Raw genomic sequence first — 7,986 nt, 5'->3', positions numbered from 1 at the left:
AAGGAAAGAAACACAAACATCCCAGTTAGATAATTGGGGCTCATGTGCCCCAGTGACACTCATGTTTCTTTATAACTAATTTATTTCTGGTACAAACACTGTATTTTGTCAATTCTAATATATACCTTTTTACATTTTAAAGTTTATTAAATCATAATGGATATTAAAAATCAGTGATAATTTATAATTCTAATTGCAAGCTTTTTTCCCTTTATTAATGATGATTAAAATAATATGTCTTAAACTAGATACCATTGTACATCCTATGATATATGACAATGTGTTTCCTTTTGCAGTATAAGTTAAACCTGAATCATCGTTACGTATAAATCCCATTTAACCAGGTCAAACCTGTATTCTCTCTTTGCCCAGTTTATTTTAACAACATGTAGTACTCTTAGAGAAGTCATATTTGTTCAACAGAGAACGTGAAATTAGAAATCTGCACGCAAGTTTGTGCATCCCATAATATTGTGATTGAAAATAACCTTCAATCAACCAAGCATATGATCATTGATTATAATCAAAACCTCTAAATGCATTAATCATATCTTTTTTCTTTTGGTTCCAAATCCCCAGTCACCTTTTTAATTTTAATATTACTAAACTTGATTAAGTGTCAGTATGTTCAATTCCTTTGTGGATTGTTAGTACCAAATTATATCATAATTCAGCCCTTTTGCAAAAATCTTCCTTAAAAAGTTTGTGATTGCTTTTTTTTAAGAATTGTACTCATCATTTGAATGATGTGCACTATGAAAGCTATGTAAAATGCAAAGACGTGGATATCATTTGTGCCTGTTTTTATATGATTCTGTGTACTAAACATACACATTTTGTTCTCAAATTCTCTTCTCAATAATATTTGTCTCACAGCATTTGGAAATACAGCATTTTCCTCAGTTAAATAACCTGTCACTATCATGTTAACCATGTTTTGACCATCTGCCATGTTTGTTTCAAATCAGATTGGTGAATAATTATTTCCACAAGCACAATACCTTTGAGAGGAAAGCTTAGGCAAAGCACACGGAATTACAATTTTCACTATATTCATTAGCATTAATATTCATTCACAAACACATAGATGTATTTATTTTATCTTGTTCTGGTAGATTAACACACTAAGAGGATTGAGCTATGCAAGGGTTGGGGCATGTTTAGTCAATACATTTCTCTAAGGGACATTTTGTTCTTTGTTAAATGAGAACAACGAGACCAAGGGCACTCTATTTTTTGTTTGTTTGTTTGTTTGTTTATTTTTATGTTTGTCTGTGGAGGGTCTTGCTCTGGTTGACTAAGGTTCTGCTGTGGTACCATTTTTATATGGGGCTGAAATTTTAATTAGTCCTTTGAGTCTTAGCCAGTTGTCTTTTGGCGACTCAACGTACATGTCTTCAATCACTCTCTCTGACACCAACTACGTCCTGACACTCTCTTTCCTAATTAATGCACTTGCATAGCTTTAAATCATTAACTTACTACTAATGTAGAAGCCCTATTTATAAAATATTTTTGGAGTGTCTTAAAATTTGTCTTTTTATTGTTATAATGACTATTTGCTTTTAACCTTTGCTGAATACAGCTCAACTGTATCATGCTTCATCAACATTATTCAATTAAGTATTATTTTGTGTAATCAACTATATTATTATGCTTGTTTATATAATTTCACTTTATTGATATAGATTAATCCATAATGTCTCACATAAGGAAGACACTTTTAAAGCACTATAAAAACAATATTATGACTATTGATAGCAATAAATTTGAGAAGTATTATTATTACAACCTTTAAAGTAAGAAAACAGAATTATAACTTGAAGTTGACAATTTTTGGTTTACTGGAAGGTGCACGAGTACAAGAAGCTAAGTATTAGCCTGTGATTTCAAAAGTTTCTTGAGATTATTGGTATGATTATCTCCCTAAGAAAAAAAGAGGCTAGTTAGTCAGTTACAGTATGAAACGGTATAGTCATTGACCTACCATTCTTTTGTTTGTTGAGTATTTCTCAAAAGGAAGATATGATTCTTCTAAGGGACATAATTAATTGTTTTGGTCTCCAACCTGAAAGTAAGTGAGCCCCTGAAAAGTAAGATACATGTCTGCCATTTACAGCCTTATTGGAGATGCCTCAGTCAGAAATACTCCAATTCTGATACACAGGGGAGGAGGAGACACACACACACACACACACACACACACGCACACAGATCTCAGACCTAATCTGAGGAGGGGTAGCTGCAGACAATACTTCACTTATTTAGATGACACCTTTTGAAACCAAACTGTACCCAGTGGCTTTCTTTGAAATAACCTATCAGTAAACTAAACATGGCTATAGCCATGCCGTGGTCCAACATAGGGAAATACATACATATCTGAAACATGATTATATCCTGCCAGAGACAGGAGTAAGAACAAAGAGGAATTGGAAACATACCACTTTTTCCTCTATTTTTGCCATAAGACCCAGCTAACACATTATTAGTCTTTTTATTCTTTTTTATCCCTCCAAGTGGGTATTACTTAGGGTTCTCCAGAGAAACAAAGCCAGAGGGGAAGATAGATAGATAGATAGATAGATAGATAGATAGATAGATAGATTAAATACATATATTTATGTGATTGTGGGGGTTGAGGGTTAGTCATTGGCAAGTCCAAAATCTGTAGAGCAGACTTGAGACTCTTGGCCAGGAACTGACACTGCAGTCTTGAAGAAGAAGTAATTCTTTCTAAAAAAAAATTAGGGCTTATTTTGAAAAATCTGACTTTAGCTCAAATGTATGTCAAAACCTCAAGAGAGTGTATTAAATAAGTCCCCAGGGCTAAGTAGGTGTGTTCCTAGATTATGAAAGTGGCATAGTGAGCTATGTCAATGTTGCTTAAAGTTCCAGCAAAACAGGTATATGTAGAATAGACAAGAAATAGTGCAAGGGTGTAGAGCTGGACTGAGAGGACAAAATTAGTTCATGGAGGGCAATCTTAAAAATGTCAATCCAGGGTCCATAAACAGAATATCTTAAAAGGTACTAAGTTAGCATTCAAGAGATTAGTTACAGAGGCTAGGGGAGAAGCTGGTAATAAAGCAAGGAGTCAAAATCCACGTCTGACAGTAATAGTGCCTGACATTGTCCAAAATCAGATTGAAATAAGGTATCTTGACTCTTCATCAGTGGGCAAGTGTTTTGATGCTATGCAATATTCTTATGTTGTCTTGAAAGATGATTCTCTTATATTAAGAGAGTACAATCACTTAAAAATCAGTCTTTTAAATACAAGCAATGAATAAACTTAATTCTTTCAACAAAAATATCTTGAGTTTTTATGATTAGCTCAGTATTCTAATATATGCTGAAGAAATACAGATAAAGCTGTTTTACTTTCAAAATAATAACTTCAGATTAAAAAAGCATCATTGAGACCATGGTACAAATATTTTGAGAACAAGTTGAAATTATCTAAGTGCTCCAATAATTTTAAAGTATAGAATCTAAAAATTAAGCCAAAATAGTTCAAACAAAAATAGAGGACATTACAATACTGAAAGGCCTAACATACTTGTGTGAGATTTCAATATACTTCTTCAGCTATTTATAGGTCAAGCAGATAACAATTAAAAATACATTGAAACATTAATAACAAAATCAATAAACTTTAGCTAATGTACAAGTATACAATTCTACATCTAACAGTTGAAAATATTGTTTTCTAAACAGTACATGGAGTAACATGCGCAAAAACTAATTATGTGATTGACCTTATAGTAAATCTAAATAATCTTAGAGAATTATCACAGATAACCCAGTCTCTTTACAACAAAAACAAATTAGAAGTTAATAGCAAAAAAGGTATATTAAAACTTCCATTTATTTAGAAATTGTATTACATACTTAATTTATGGTTAAAAAAGAATTAATGGAAATAAAGGAAACACAATTGCATGACATTGGAAACACCACATATAAAACTGGGAGGATACAGTGAAAGTAGTGCTTAAAGAGCAATTTATAACCATAGTAGCTTATTCTATATATACCTTAAATTAATGTCTTTTTTATAAATATTAATTTCTACAAATCAGTATCATTCTACATAACTTCTGATGGTCTTGATATTTTATAAAATATCCAAATTTCAGATATCATTGTGATATCTTCTTACATAGAAATTAAAGATATAGATTCATCATTTGTAAAACACATCATTTAAGGTGCTATAGTGAAAGAAAACAATTCTCCTAATTCAAATATGATACATGATTGATTAAAAATTCATCCTGATTTCAAAAATGTTAAAAATTTTGGAAACAAAAGTGTCTTACAATTCATAAAATATAACATACGTATGACCATTTTTAGGGACCATCATTTTGGGGTTTTTTTTAATTGTTTTAAATTCAGAAGAAATGAAATACTGTTTGTCAGTAACCAAAACATCTCACCAGATATCAAATACCCACAATGAATAATATTAACAAAGTTAGTCTGTAGCAGACTAATTGTCATTTACATTATTTTTGTGAAAAGCATAATGATATAACTGAAACATTTAAATGTGAAATTTATAATAAGCAGGTAGAAAAATCGTTTACATATAACTAGAAAAAACACATGGTTGCAAAGAAACACTAGGAAGTCTCTAGCACTACAAGTTTATTCAAACGCTCTCCTACATTCATTGCTTATTGTTTTACATTTTGCATGAGAATTTTTAATCCATAGAAATGTTTTATTTTACATGGTGAACTGGACATTGGAGAACGTTTATCAACCACCAATTTTGTGTTTGGAGTATTCTTGCACCATGCTGGCCTTATCACTGATCTGCGTGCCTGGGCTCAAGTCTTCTTGCACCAACTCTGAATGTCCTCCCGAGGTGTGGAAATCCGTTATGCTGAAGGGATCCCCCTTCTGGCTCTCGGACTTGGAGTACTGATCCAAAATACTCTCTAAAACCTCATCAGGAATTCCAGACTTGTCGTGACAAGACTTAATTTCCGCATGCAGGGCCGAGGAGTCAGTAAGGGGCAAGGGGGCCTCGCTGTCTAGAACTCCAACGCCCGCAGACTGAATGACAGACTGCTGGGAGACCGTGTGTCCCACGCTCACGGAAAAGGCACTGTTGCTGCTGGCAGTTGGTAAGGATCTTCTTTTCTTCGAGAACTGCATGGCATCGTCCTAATTACTGCTTATTTGACCGTGTTTGCCACTTGCGCTCTGGAGAAGACTAACGGTCTCCACGCTGTTGTCTGACTCTAGGCCAAGCGAGCCACCTGGTTTCCCAGACAAGGACTTCTGTCCCACCATGTCTGGTAGTGGTGACACGAAGTTCTGGTAGTTCTCCGTTCTCTTTCTACTTCCTTTCGTAAAGATCAATTTGGGCACCCTTTTCTGTAGTTCATCTATACGAGTGCCGATCATGCCTCCACTGGAAGACGCGGCTGGCATCTCTACCAAGTAACTTTGCAGGGCCATACTGCTCGAAGCCTGCCAGTCGCTCGTTTTACCAGTCTTGTGTTCCTTGTTTTCAACTGCGATGCTTTTTCACTTCGCCTTTCTCCTCGAAGAGCTGGGATTTCCCTGCGACAACACAGCCAGATTTCCCACGCTGTTGTGGCCGGATGCCCCGGGTTCTGCGCCGGGGGCCCTTCCTCTATGGCTTCTCTAGGGTGCACGTGTCTTCAAGACGCGCTCGGTCCTTGAGAGAGACCGCTGGCAAGTGTCACACGTGTATGGCTTTTCTCCACAGTGCGTCCTCTTGTGTCTCTCCATGTGGTACTTCTGGATGAACTTCATGCTGCACTTGGCGCACCCGAACGTCTTCTCTGGACTGGATCTTCTCGTGTCTCTGCAGCAGGTACTTGTGGATGAAGCCCGTGCTGCACTGGCTGCGCTGGAAGGGCCGCTCCCCGGTGTGGATGAGGACATACCTCCGCAGGTGGTAGCAGCTCCGGAAAGCGGCGCTACAGTGACGGCAGATGTGCGGTTTCTGACAGGGGGCGAGCAGGGCGCCTTCCCCGTCTCCCACCAGCCGCGGTTTGGAAGATGCGCTCAGCTTCCTCTTGGCTTTGATTCCCTGAGATTCTGGCTTTGGCCTCTTCACATTCTGGACGCTCGCGTCTGGCTTTGGCTCCTCGGGGCCACGGGGGTCCTCGGTCCGGCCGCCGCCCAGCAGCACGTTGCGGGAGTGCGGGTCCGGCGGGTGCAGGACGCTCAGGTCCTGGATGACGCCGTGGCTCCCTGGTCCCCGCCGCCCGCTCGTCCGCCCCGGCGAACAGGCCCCCAGAGCCCTGGTGCAGGGGGGCGCCCGGCGGCTCCTCGGGCTCGGCCGGCTTCTCCTGCTTGATGCTGACCGGCGACTGCAGGAAGCCCCCGGGGGTACTCTGCGCCGGGAAGGCCGCGCGGGGCGCCGCCGGCTCCTTCTTGAAAGTCACGTCTGAGGTGGGCGCCAGGGTGGGGGGAGTCTCGGCGGCCGCGCCCGTGGGCGGGGCGAAGCTGGCCGCCGGGGGCAGCCGGTGGTTGAACTTGAGCATCCCCGACGGGAAGCTGGGCTCCATCTCCAGCGCCCAGGAACGCGCTGCCGACTTTCATGTCCCCGGAGCAGGCCTGGGGGTCCCGCCGCCACCGCCTCCGGTTCGTAAAAATCTATAGTTTAAAACTTACACGATTTTTGGTTCTACATACGTTTCTAAATTGTACTTGCATAATTTTAAATGTGGGGAAATCTTTACAATAGTGAATATCATGATTTTATTTTCATTTATATTTTCCAGGTTTTTGTATGTTTCAGTGTTATAAAGAAACAAAATTTTTAAAAACCTTTGCTCTTTTTGCTCCGATTTTTAGTTTTTAGTTCACTATTTTAGATTTTTAAAATTAACTTCTGACTTCTATTTTTTATTTCATATTTTTCGTAAATTGAATCATTAACCCACTCATTTTCAGATTTTTATTTTAAAATAGTAAAACATAAAGCATACTGTTTGTAAATAGTGAATTATTTACACATTTGTTTTCCTAATATAGTTTAGTTGTGACCCATGCATAGTATTTTTACTATTCTTTTTTATTATTATCTAGATATTTAAATTCAGTCGTTAATTTCCTCTTTGATCCGTAGTTAGATAGGAAATAGTTCTTTATTTATGGACGATTAAGTGTTTTTAATATAGTTTCTAACTCTGAACTTTTAGGATTGTAATCAGGAATTATTGTCTAGAAAAGCTTCATTGTATTTTGTGTTCAAGGGGAATTCACGTTTTGTAATGTCCTATGACCATGAGGAGACACAATGAGTAATGTTCAGCAGGAGAAAAGTCACAGCCCCAACAATGATCTGCCCTCCCCTCTCTGCCTCACGGATCACACCCTGCACAGCTCCCGGTCAGCAGGCTGCATCCCTCTTGGCTTCCTTGCCCCTCCTCTAACACAGGAGGCATGATTCTACCTCAGGTCCTTTGTACTTGCTCTTCCCTCTGTGAAAGAAGGAAGAGCTACTTTTCCAAATAGTCGTATGATCTACAGACTCAACTTTTTTTTTTAACGGACTCAACTTCTAGTTTTTAATTTAAGTACTCTCTAATTCAAGTAGCTCATCTGCTTCTTTCCTCCACTCTCAATTCCTCTGTTGGTCAAAGAACAAAATAAAATCTTGTGAAAAACAGTTTTGTTCAATGTTTTATTGATCTTTTGCTGTCAACCACTTTTATGCGTCTATATTTTCTAGAGGTTTTCCGGATGGAATATAATTAATATAGAGTTCAATATGAAAAAAATAGAAAAAAGAAATGAAATTTTAAAATAAAAAATTTATTTTTTAAAAGTTTTTGTTTTTTTTGAGTGATGAGAAAGTATGCTTAATGTGGAATGCCTCTTTATTTGTTTAATCTCATAGTCACATTTTTAGCACCCATTCATAGTTCTTCTTATTCCTATTAATGCACCTGGTCCAACACGAGAGAAGGATGTGTATCTACAAAGTGG

General features: G+C 38.0%; 1 pseudogene; it reads right to left on the bottom strand.

The window, feature by feature from the left end:
- Positions 1-4,770: 4,770 nt before the first annotated feature.
- Positions 4,771-6,560, bottom strand: LOC102529937 (zinc finger protein 281-like; annotated as a pseudogene).
- Positions 6,561-7,986: the final 1,426 nt, after the last annotated feature.

Source organism: Vicugna pacos, chromosome 18 (genome assembly GCF_048564905.1).
Source record: "Vicugna pacos chromosome 18, VicPac4, whole genome shotgun sequence".
Lineage (NCBI taxonomy): Eukaryota > Metazoa > Chordata > Mammalia > Artiodactyla > Camelidae > Vicugna > Vicugna pacos.
This window is presented reverse-complemented; position numbering and strand designations above follow the sequence as displayed.